The sequence below is a fragment of the Lolium perenne genome, chromosome 4 (assembly GCF_019359855.2).
Source record: "Lolium perenne isolate Kyuss_39 chromosome 4, Kyuss_2.0, whole genome shotgun sequence".
Lineage (NCBI taxonomy): Eukaryota > Viridiplantae > Streptophyta > Magnoliopsida > Poales > Poaceae > Lolium > Lolium perenne.
The window spans coordinates 73123631-73135947 of NC_067247.2; the positions used below are offsets into that span (position 1 = coordinate 73123631).

The 12317-nt window shown below is 39.2% G+C and overlaps 1 long non-coding RNA gene across 1 annotated transcript; it reads right to left on the bottom strand.

The window, feature by feature from the left end:
• Positions 1 to 1347: 1347 nt before the first annotated feature.
• Positions 1348 to 3342, bottom strand: LOC127293663 (uncharacterized). The gene is made up of 3 exons (XR_007846010.1): positions 3252 to 3342; positions 2804 to 3125; positions 1348 to 1616 (listed from the first exon to the last, which is right to left on the bottom strand). It is a non-coding gene; the product is annotated as an uncharacterized lncRNA (long non-coding RNA).
• Positions 3343 to 12317: the final 8975 nt, after the last annotated feature.

Genomic DNA, 12317 nt, shown 5'->3' on the forward strand with positions numbered 1-12317 from the left:
TAAGAACTTCTTACTTCCTAGTTTTAGTAAACACTGTGTAGCCTGAAAAATGCTTAAAAACATATGAGCTAAATGTCAAATTCATACTATAAACATAAAAAATTATAAGTGAGCAATTGTTTACAAGGAATACTAAAAGGGACAGGATGGGAGTGTATGAGACCAAAAACCTATATACAGATTTGTATCCCAACATATGTAACTATCGTAAAAAAAGGATATGACTAATACCCTATGTTCAACCCAAAGGAATTATGGCCATAAAGTATGAGTCTCTGCAGCTGCAAGAGTTGAACCAATATTGCAGCATGCTCAAAGGGAAAAAGGGAACTCACAAGAGGTGAACTATTAATATGCAATATGCTCAACAGGAAAAAAGGGCAGTCACCAAAGTCAGCAATTCAGGAGTGATTCCACTCCTAAGTTAAATGAACAAATCAATCTGTAGCAATGCGGAGAAAGTATCTCACCAACACGATTTTCCACTGAGCTTGCTTAGGATCACATTAAAATAATCTGTAGAGATAGAGAGAAACTGGTCACCAAAGCACATATTGACATAGCCATGGTAAGGAGCTGCAAGACCATCAAGTGACAGTAGAGAAAAACACTAATCTATATGTGACTTTGTGCTATGTTTCCTGGGGAAATAGCATGCATATTACATGTGATACTTCATTAGTAACATCAATCTTAATAAAAAAATTAATAGCAGACATGAATTGCAATCAAGTAATGAAAATTAGTTTACTGTCAGTGTTCCTATCCTCTTGTCGGTGGTGGCTAAAGCTAACAGCTTTATCCTCGTCCCGATCTCCGGTCGACTCTGCATCAGGTCATGGTGTATGGCCGAGGCGAAAGCCCTGCTCGGCAGTGACCTGTGCTGACCACGGCAACATCTGCAGGCGTCGTTTCCTTGAATATTCAAAATGACCGTTCTCTCAAAGCACCCACTCAAATGGAATGAAACTTTTCCAGATTTCGTACACACATTTATTTGAATTACTGTTCTTTTTCATTTTTTCTGGCAACACTGAATTTTCAAATGGAGAAACTTTCGCAAATCTGTCACAAAGATATTCTCAAGTATATGTATTGTTTAAACAATATTCTGGGCAGGTCGATTTGAGAGAATATTTTGGAAACAGAGGCATTTAGACAAAGAAGTTTGATAGTCCAATGGACCATTTGCACATTATATCAATCGCAAGTAGTAAAAAAGAGATTCTTGAATAAAGCATTAGTCTAAAGTTGGCATATTATAGTAGTTTCATCCACATTCGCATAGTAGAACACAGAAGATCAAGGTAGAGCCGAAGTTCTAGAAAGTTACAACACAAAAGCATGTGGAAACACAACTAAGCCATTTCCTCTCTTTGGCGTCAAGCTTACTGGATTTCTGACTAAGAAAAGAACGTATGCAAATAAATGGTTCTGGAAAGCGAATACAACCATGAAAGGTAATGCATCATCTAAAATAAAAAAATATGGATAAATGTAACTTAATAAAAGTCCCTAAACAAGTGAATACCTCTGAACTGGCTGTTGGCTGGATTTATCTTAAATGGTAGACCTTTTCTTTTGACCTACAACTTGAAAAGCAACAAGGAGAAGACCTGCAACAATGCGAACTGAAGTAAAATACCGAGGTCCACCAAGCAGTAACTCAGAATGCTAACAGCTATCAAAGTAAATGACATAGACATAAAGCAATGTAAATGGTAAAAAGAGCATTCATGAATTTATTTCTTCCTTAGCAAAAATTCGCTAATAAGTATAATTTAAGAAGGCCAATTATCTATTTACAAATGGAGGAAGGAACTATCACATGGGAGAAGATGAAGCAAACATAACTAAGCTATTTAGAAAAGGAGAATACAAGGTAGAGCTGCTACAAAAAAAATACCCTGATCTAAAAGCCATTATTTTTCCTACATAATCATACATCCTTCCCTGAACCAAGATAGTAGACAATCATCTCTAGCAAACAAAGAGCACAAAACAACATGCATACATGAAAAACAGAATATGGATTCAAAATCATGGAGATCATAGAATGATCTGACAATCTTCCAATATTTTTCACCTCAGCGGCTCACTGAAGGTCCTAACACACAGAATGTACATATTTTTAAACATAAAAGCGTGCAAGCAGAAACTCAGCTGCCAGCCCCGTGCCCCCGTTAGAAATCTCAGGAATTAAATTTTGCAGTAAAACAAAAGCTCATCTTAATCTGTTTAACTGAGAACCAAATAAGGCACTGCCAGTCCCTTGAGAATATAAATAGTGCCAAACTTGGCTAGGTAAATACATAATTATGTTTTTTAACCCGCCGCGACACTCAGCTCGTATAGTGTAAGGGGCGTCAATTACAGGGAATGGCCCAGTCTACAGCAGTTCACACTAATCAGTGTCCACAGTTCAGAAAACCATAAAAGCCAACTGTGTAGGTATAAACAAAAGAATCTAATATGCATAAGATTCTATAGTCATAATACCAGCCTACTTTCGTAGCATATCTTTAGCAAGATAACCGAAAAGCACTTACCACATGATTGGATGTTATTCTATCAGTATTAATCTCACATCTTAATATCATGTACTTCCTGTCCTATGTATGAGCTGCTCAAAAATGGAAATAAGCAAGAAAATAAATGCGGATTACCAAAATAGTTTATGGAACAAGTGTTCGCAAGCTATATGCATCAAACGGACCAGTGCATGCATACCCAATATCAGATCACATTAGAGAACCTTCAGGTAGCACAAAAAGTAGAATGTGAATACATTCGAAATAGTTACCTTGTCTTTCTTTTATTCCCCTAAAGATCAAGCAGTGCAAAATCCGATGTGAAGGATGGGGTATTCTTCGATTGCATACACACACTGAAATCTGCACACAAACATGGATAGACGCAAATGGACAGTGTTTGCAAGATGAAAAGCATCTCATCCAGCTTATTTTGAATAGAAAGATAAAGCCAAATTATTAAAAAATAAGAGTATACCTGCTGCAATAGTCCAAGAAACGGAGATGGCTGTACACACTAAATGACATAGGACGAATGATGTGGCTAGAGCAAAGCCAACACTTGTTGGCTGCAGAACATCAGAAATCAAATGCCTACAGTTCAAGAAATTAAAGGCATCAACTGATTGCAAAACCAAAAAGCTCCAAAAACGATATCTAGAGCGTTCGGGAACCCCTCAGCTCTGAACTCTGCACCTGGAACGGTGTTCTTAAGCTCACCTGGCGTGGCCTCCACACGCCGAACCAGCCAGCGGGATAACGCCTGGTGGTGGTGTTGGCGGCTCCTTCCGACAAAGCTATCGAGGTAAAGATATTTGGGTCAATGGATATGTTGATAGAAACTCATAGGTTATTTGTGCTTCTCTATTTCTCTGGGTACATTCATCAATAGACATAATTATCCGTCTGCCTTCCTTTTGAGTATCTGCATAAGATAATTGATCAAACACATATATTAAAAAATAGAAAAGTACCATGCAGCAAACAGAGAGTATCTGAGTGGAGCAAAAGAAACATGAGAAACATGACCAAGCAATCTAGATCAAGGGGCTCGGCTCGTGCCAAAAATAAAATAATGGACATAGCCTGCAACAAGTCGCAGACATTTCACACATCAAACATGGAAACAAAATCAAAAGGGAAAAGTTGGGAAACATGACCAAATCGACAACTATAACTACAAAAACAATTGGATCAGATGCTCACCACAACCGCATCAAATGTTGAAGCATCCATCTTGTGTTCCTCTCAGTTTGTGCCATGGTGCGATTTCTTGGGGCATTTTTTATAAGCCGCTAATATGTAAAATATAGAATTCGAGGAGTGTCCCATGAAAACAAAAGTATTACTGCAAGTTTTCAAGACTTAAATTGTGGGCTTATCATTTGGACAAGATGGAATTTTATGAAGATTAGTTAAATCAAAGTTGTAGGCAATACTGATGGGGTTCGTAGCATAGAAAACAAAAAATTTCCTACCGCAAGACGAACAAATCCAAGATCTAATCTATAGAACACCCAAGATCTAATCTACAAGATCGGAGCAACGAGATTGATAAGATACTAACCCTTGAAGATTTCCAAAGCCTATGAGATCAGATCTCGTTGTTGGTGTAGACGATCATCCCCAGTGCTGCAATCCGGCAGCACTTTCGTACTCGGTCACGCGTACGGTGTCGATGAAGCCCTTCCTCTCCCCGTTCCAGCGGGCAGCGGAGGTGTGGTAGATCTCCACGGAATCCCAGCAGCACGATGACGTGGTGGTGGTGGTGGAGAAGAATTGCTGCAGGGCTTCGCCTAAGCCTGCGCAGCATATGGAGGAGGAAGAGAGGGGGGTGGCCAGGGTTTCTGGATGGGGTGCCTTGGCCGGCCACCCCCTCCCCTCTTTATATAGGTGGGGGGTCGGCCTAGGGTTTCCCCTAGGGCCCACCTACCCCCTTTGGCCGGCCACATGGGGGGGCAAACTCCTCCCCCAAGTTTTCCCCCTTATCTCCTAATTTAAACCATTTATTTTAGGAGATAGATCTTATCTCTAGATTTAAACCATTTAAACTGGAGATAGATCTTATCTCTAAGGGGGGCCGGCCTAGGCCCACATGTCATGGTGGGTAGGACCCACTATGCCATGTGGCTCCTATGTGGCCTCTCCCGGGGTGGTGGGCCCACTGGTGGCCCTCTAGAACCTTCTAGAAGCTCCGGTCAAAACACCGGACTTTTTTCCGAACCCCGGAACTTGACTTCCCATATATGAATCTTATTCTCCGGACCATTCCAGACCTCCTCGTGATGTCCCGGATCCCATCCGAGACTCCGAACAAAAACTTCGGACTCCAACTCATATTCCGAATCTACTTATGCGACATCGAACCTTAAGCGCGTCACCCTACGGTTCACGAACTATGTAGACATGGTCGAGACTCCTCTCCCAGCAATAACCAATAGCGGGATCTGAAGATCCATAATGGCTCCCACATATTCAACGATGACTTAGTGATCGATTGAACCATTTACATACGATGCCAATTCCCTTTGTCTCGTGATATTTTACTTGTCCGAGGTTCGATCATCGGTATCTCCATACCTTGTTCAACCTCGTTACCGACAAGTACTCTTTACTCGTACCGTGGTATGTGATCTCTTATGAACCATTCATATGCTTGCAAGCTAATCAGATGACATTCCACCGAGAGGGCCCAGAGTATATCTATCCGTCATCAGGATGGACAAATCCCACTATTGATCCATATGCCTCAACTCACACTTTCCAAATACTTAATCCCACCTTTATTGCCACCCATTTACGCAATGGCGTTTGATGTAATCAAAGTACCCTTCCGGTGTAAGTGATTTACATGATCTCATGGTCGAAGGACTAAGGCAACTATGTATCGAAAGCTTATAGCAAATTGAACTTAATGACTTGATCTTATGCTACGCTCATTTGGGTGTGTGTCCATTATATCATTCACCTAATGACATAACCTTGTTATTAATAACATCCAATGTTCATGATCACGAAACCATGATCATCCATTAATCAACAAGCTAGTTATACAAGAGGCTTACTAGGGACTCCTTGTTGTTTACATAACACACATGTATCAATGTTTCGGTTAATACAATTATAGCATGAGATGTAAACATTTATCATGAACAATAAGATATAACAATAACTAATTTATTATTGCCTCTTGGGCATATCTCCAACAGTCTCCCACTTGCACTAGAGTCAATAATCTAGTTAACATTTGTAAAGATATAGCACCTTGGCCTTCTGGTGCTTATCATGTTTTGCTCACGGGAGAGGTTTTAGTCAACGAATCTGACACGCTCAGAAACGTATGTATTTTGCAATTCATTTGTGTCTCAACGCATCACTTATTTTCCAAATGAGTCGGCATTAATTGTATATGCTTAGTCCTCTGGTGGAACCTTAATTCCGCGGTCTGAAATAAGTCACTAATATTGTCACACACACTATAGCTTCAAAGTTCTGACACTGTCGGAACTACACCAAGTTCTCAAAGAACTCCTTGACTTAACATCCTCAGTCATTGTCAAAACAATGACATACTCTGCCTTTGTTTGTAGAATCCGTCACAATATTTAGAACTGATCTAAATCTAGCATAGATTTCTTCTAGCTCACTGTGCTACCTTATAAACAACACTTAGCCTAATTGAGATTGAAATTTTATTTTTATATGTAACCAAACTAATATCGGTGCAACACCTTACAGCGATTTGTTTGTCACTACCCCATATAAAAACTATATATATATATCCTTGGTTCTTTTAAAGCACTCAGGGATATTCTTATTGTTGTCCAATGATCATTACATGAATCATTCTGGTATATGCTCGTAACATTTTAGAGCACAGGACATCTGACTTTGTACATATTATTCGTGATCTGAAATCACTCATGTGTTTTTACTCATCAAGTGTCAAATACACTCAAGTCTTGTTAAACCTTCACATGAAAAGAACACCTTCTTAACATTTTTATATTGAACCACTTCAATATTCATTCTATGTACTTTGACTTAAACTTATTATGTGTTTCAATCTATCTACATAGATCTTGACACTAAGTATGTTTTAGTCCATATCCTTTCATTGAAATTAATTCTCAATGAAACCTTTTAAATCAATTATATAATTACACTATTTATAATCAACGATATGTCATCTACATAAAGTATTATAAATATGTCTCAGCGCTCCCACTTAATTTCTTGCAAATGCAAGCATCTTCATCGTTTCTGATGAAATCAAGACCCTTTGATTATTTCATCCGGTGAAGATTCCAACTCCGCGATACTTACTTCATCCAATTGAAGTTTGTATACCTATCTAGTATTCCACGGACCAGCAAAACTCTTGGTTGTATCTGGTATACATCCTTCATACATACTTCTGGTAAGGAATGTATTTCTGCCATCCTACTATCATATCTCATAAAATAAATATGTAGGGATTACTAGAATAATCCACATATAAGCATTGCCACGGAAGATCTAATCTTATCGTAGTCAAATCTTTGAACTTTGTCGTAAACAACTTTTCGATAAGTCAAGCTTTTTTAAGGATATTTCATCCAAGTCCATCTATTTTATAGATCCATTTACTTTCAAAAAGTATTCACCTATCTTGGATTTCATGGCGCATAGCCATTTTAACGGAGTCAGGGCCCATCATAACTTCTTTGTATGTAGTTGGTTTATCATTGTTCAAAAACAATCCTTTGTCCATAAATCATTTATTTGATTACAAAATAAACCACATCTACAATGTTCAATAAGTACTTTGATCTCCATGACTATAACACTTTGTAGACATGGGAGCCATGATCTTCGTAGCTGCTTCCGGAACCATTTCCGATGTTGTGCTACTCTGATCATCATGCTTAGGTTCATAAACCTTATCAAGTTCTATTGTCCTCTGATTGCGTGTAACTTACACGTTCGTTGGGAACCCCAAGAGGAAGGTATGATGCACACAGTAGCAAGTTTTCCCTCAGAAAGAAACCAAGGTTTAATCCAACCAGTAGGAGCCAAGAAGCACGTTGAAGGTTGATGGTGGCGAAATGTGATGCGGCGCAACAACAGGGATTCCGGCGCCAACGTGGAACCTGCACAACACAACCCAAGTACTTTGTCCCAACGAAACAGTGAGGTTGTCAATCTCACCGGCTTGCTGTAACAAAGGACTAACCGTATTGTGTGGAAGATGATTGTTTGCAAGAAAACAGTAAAACAAGTATTGCAGTAGATTGTATGCTATGTAAAGAATAGGACCGGGGTCTACAGTTCACTAGAGGTGTCTCTCCCATAAGATAAAAGCATGTTGGGTGAACAAATTACAGTCGGGCAATTGACAAATAGAGAAGGGCATAACAATGCATATACATGATATGATAAATATAGTGAGATTTAATCAGGGCATTACGACAAAGTACATAGACCGCCATCCAACTGCATCAATGCCTAAAAAGTCCACCTTCAGGTTATCATCCGAACCCCATTCAGTATTAAGTTGCAAAGCAACAGACAATTGCATTAAGTATGGTGCGTAATGTAATCGACAACTACATCCTTAGACATAGAATCAATGTTTTATCCCTAGTGGCAACAGCACATCACAACCTTAGAACTTTCTCTCCCTGTCCCAGTGTCAATGAAGGCATGAACCCACTATCGAGCATAAATACTCCCTCTTGGAGTTAAGAGCAAAAACTTGGCCAGAGCCTCTACTAATAACGGAGAGCATGCAAGATCATAAACAACACATAAACAATAGATTGATAATCACCATAACATAGTATTCTCTATCCATCGGATCCCGACAAACACAACATATAGTATTACAGATAGATGATCTTGATCATGTTAGGCAGCTCACAAGATCCAACAATGAAGCACAATTAGGAGAAGACGACCATCTAGCTACTGCTATGGACCCATAGTCCAGGGGTGAACTACTCACTCATCACTCCGGAGGCGACCATGGCGGTGTAGAGTCCTCCGGGAGATGAATCCCCTCTCCGGCAGGGTGCCGGAGGCGATCTCCTGAATCCCCCGAGATGGGATTCGCGGCGGCGGCGTCTCTGGAAGGTTTTCCGTATCGTGGCTCTCGGTACTGGGGTTTTCGCGACGGAGGCTATTTGTAGGCGGAAGGGCAACATGGGGGGCCACACGAGGGCCCCACACCACAGGTCGGCGCGGCCAAGGCCTGGGCCGCGCCGCCCTATGGTGTCGGCCCCTCGTGGCCCCACTTCGACTCCTCTTCGGTCTTCTGGAAGCTTCGTGCAAAAATAGGACCCTGGGCGGTGATTTCATCCAATTCCAAGAATATTTTGTTACTAGGATTTCTGAAACCAAAAACAGCAGAAAACAGCAACTGGCTCTTCGGCATCTTGTTAATAGGTTAGTTCCAGAAAATGCGTAAATACGACATATAATGTGCATAAAACATGTAGGTATCATCAATAAAGTAGCATGGAACATAAGAAATTATCGATACGTTGGAGACGTATCAGCATCCCCAAGCTTAGTTCTGCTCGTCCCGAAGCGAGTAAAACGATAACAAAGATAATTTCTGAAGTGACATGCCATCATAATCTTGATCATACTATTTGTAAACATATGTAATGAATGCAGCGATCAAAACAATGGTAATGACATGAGTAAACAAGTGAATCATAAAGCAAAGACTTTTCATGAATAGTACTTCAAGACAAGCATCAATAAGTCTTGCATAAGAGTTAACTCATAAAGCAATAAATCAAAGTAAAGGTATTGAAGCAACACAAAGGAAGATTAAGTTTCAGCGGTTGCTTTCAACTTATAACATGTATATCTCATGGATATTGTCAACATAAAGTAATATAACAAGTGCAATATGCAAATATGTAGGAATCAATGCACAGTTCACACAAGTGTTTGCTTCTTAAGGTGGAGGGAGATAGGTAAACTAACTCAACAATAAAAGTAAAAGAATGGTCCTTCAAAGAGGAAAGCATCGATTGCTGTATTTGTGCTAGAGCTTTTATTTTGAAAACATGAAAGAATTTTGTCAACGGTAGTAATAAAGCATATGAGTTATGTAAATTATATCTTACAAGTTGCAAGTCTCATGCATAGTATACTAATAGTGCCCGCACCTCGTCCTACTTAGCTTGGACTACCGGATCTTTGCATGCCATGTTTCAACCAAGTGTCACAAAGGGGTACCTCCATGCCGCCTGTACAAAGGTCTAAGGAGAAAGCTCGCATTTTGGATTTCTCGCTTTTGATTATTCTCAACTTAGACATCCATACCGGGACAACATGGACAACAGATAATGGACTCCTCTTTAATGCATAAGCATGTAGCAACAATTATTATTCTCATATGAGATTGAGGATATATGTCCAAAACTGAAACTTCAACCATGATTCACGGCTTTAGTTAGCGGTCCAATGTTCTTCTCTAACAATTTGCATGCTCCAATCATTAAAGTGATAGATCCTTCAGACAAGACGGACATGCATAGCAACTCACATGATATTCAACAATAGTTGATGGCGTTCCCCAGAAGCATGGTTATCGCACAACAAGCAACTTAATAAGAGATAAAGTGCATAAGTACATATTCAATACTACGATAGTTTGTAAGGCTATTTTGTCCCATGAGCTATATATTGCAAAGGTGAATGATGGAATTTTAAAGGTAGCACTCAAGCAATTTACTTTGGAATGGCGGAGAAATACCATGTAGTAGGTAGATATGGTGGACACAAATGGCATAGTGGTTGGCTCAAGGATTTTGGATGCATGAGAAGTATTCCCTCTCGATACAAGGTTTAGGCTAGCAAGGTTATTTGAAGCAAACTCAAGGATGAACCGGTGCAGCAAAACTCACATAAAAGACATATTGTAAACATTATAAGACTCTACACCGTCTTCCTTGTTGTTCAAAACTCAATACTAGATATTATCTAGACCTTAGAGAGACCAAATATGCAAATCAAATTTTAGCAAGCTCTATGTATTTCTTCATTAATGGGTGCAAAGTATATGATGCAAGAGCTTAAACATGAGCACAACAATTGCCAAGTATCACATTATCCAAGACATTTTAGAATTACTACATGTAGCAGTCTCTCTCCCACAAAGTGAATGCTAGGATCCATTTTATTCAAACAAAAACAAAAACAAACCGACGCTCCTAGTAAAGAACACAAGATGTGATTGAATAAAAATATAGTTTCAGAGGAGGAACCTGATGATGTTGTCGATGAAGAAGGGGATGCCTTGGGCATCCCCAAGCTTAGACGCTTGAGTCTTCTTAGAATATGCAGGGGTGAACCACGGGGACATCCCCAAGCTTAGAGCTTTCACTCCTCTTGATCATAGTATATCATACTCCTCTCTTGACCCTTGAAAACTTCCTTCACACCAAACTTCAAGCAAACTCATTAGAGGGTTAGTGCACAATTAATAATTCACACATTCAGAGGTGACGCAATCATTATTTTCACTTCTGGACATTGCATAAAGCTACTGGACATTAATGGATCAAAGAAATAAATCCAACATAGCAAAAGAGGCAATGCGAAATAAAAGGCAGAATCTGTCAAAAACAGAACAGTCCGTAAAGACGAATTTTAAAATGGCACCAGACTTGCTCAAATGGAAAAACTAAAAACTAATGAAAGTTGCGTACATATCTGAGGATCACGCTCGTAAATTGGCAGATTTTTTCGAATTTTCTACAGAGACTTGTGCCCAGATTCGTGATGACAAATGATGCTGTTTCTGCGCAGCGATCCCAAATATAACATCAACTTTAACATAGAAACTTTACTTGGCACAAAAACATGATAAGGAGAGGTTGCTACAGTAGTAAACAACTTCCGAGACTCAAATATAAAATAAAGTACTGTAGTAAAAACATGAGTTGTCTCCCATAAGCGCTTTTCTTTAACGCCTTTCAGCTAGGCGCAGAAAGTGCAAATCAAGTAACATCGAGAGTAGAAACATCAACATCATAGCTTGTTCTAATAATAGAATCAAAAGGCAACTTCATTCTCTTTCTAGGGAAGTGTTCCATACCTTTCTTGAGAGGAAATTGATATTTAATATTACCTTCCCTCATATCAATAACAGCACCAACAGTTCGAAGAAAAGATCTTCCCAACACAATTGGACAAGTTGCATTGCATTCGATATCCAAAACAACAAAATCAACGGGGACAAGGTTATTGTTACCCGTAATGCGCACATTATCAATCCTCCCCAAAGGTTTCTTTTTAACATTATCGGCAAGATTAACATCCAAATAACAATTCTTCAATGGTGGCAAGTCAAGCATATCATAAATCTTTTTAGGCATAACAGAAATACTTGCACCAAGATCACATAAAGCATTACATTCAAAGTCATTGAATTTCATTTTAATGATGGGCTCCCAACCATCTTCTAACTTTCTAGGAATAGAAGTTTCAAGTTTTAGTTTCTCTTCTCTAGCTTTTATGAGAGCATTTGTAATATGTTTTGTAAAGGCTAAATTTATAGCACTAGCATTAGGACTTTTAGCAAGTTTTTGCAAGAACTTTATAACTTCAGAGATGTGGCAATCATCAAAATCTAAATCATTATGAGCTACAGCAATGGGATCATTGTTCCCAAGGTTGGAAAAAATTTCAGCAGTTTTATCACAAACAGTTTCAGCAGTTTTAGCAATTTCAGGCAGTTTTGTACGCTTTGCACTAGGAGTAGAAACATTGCCAACACCAATTATT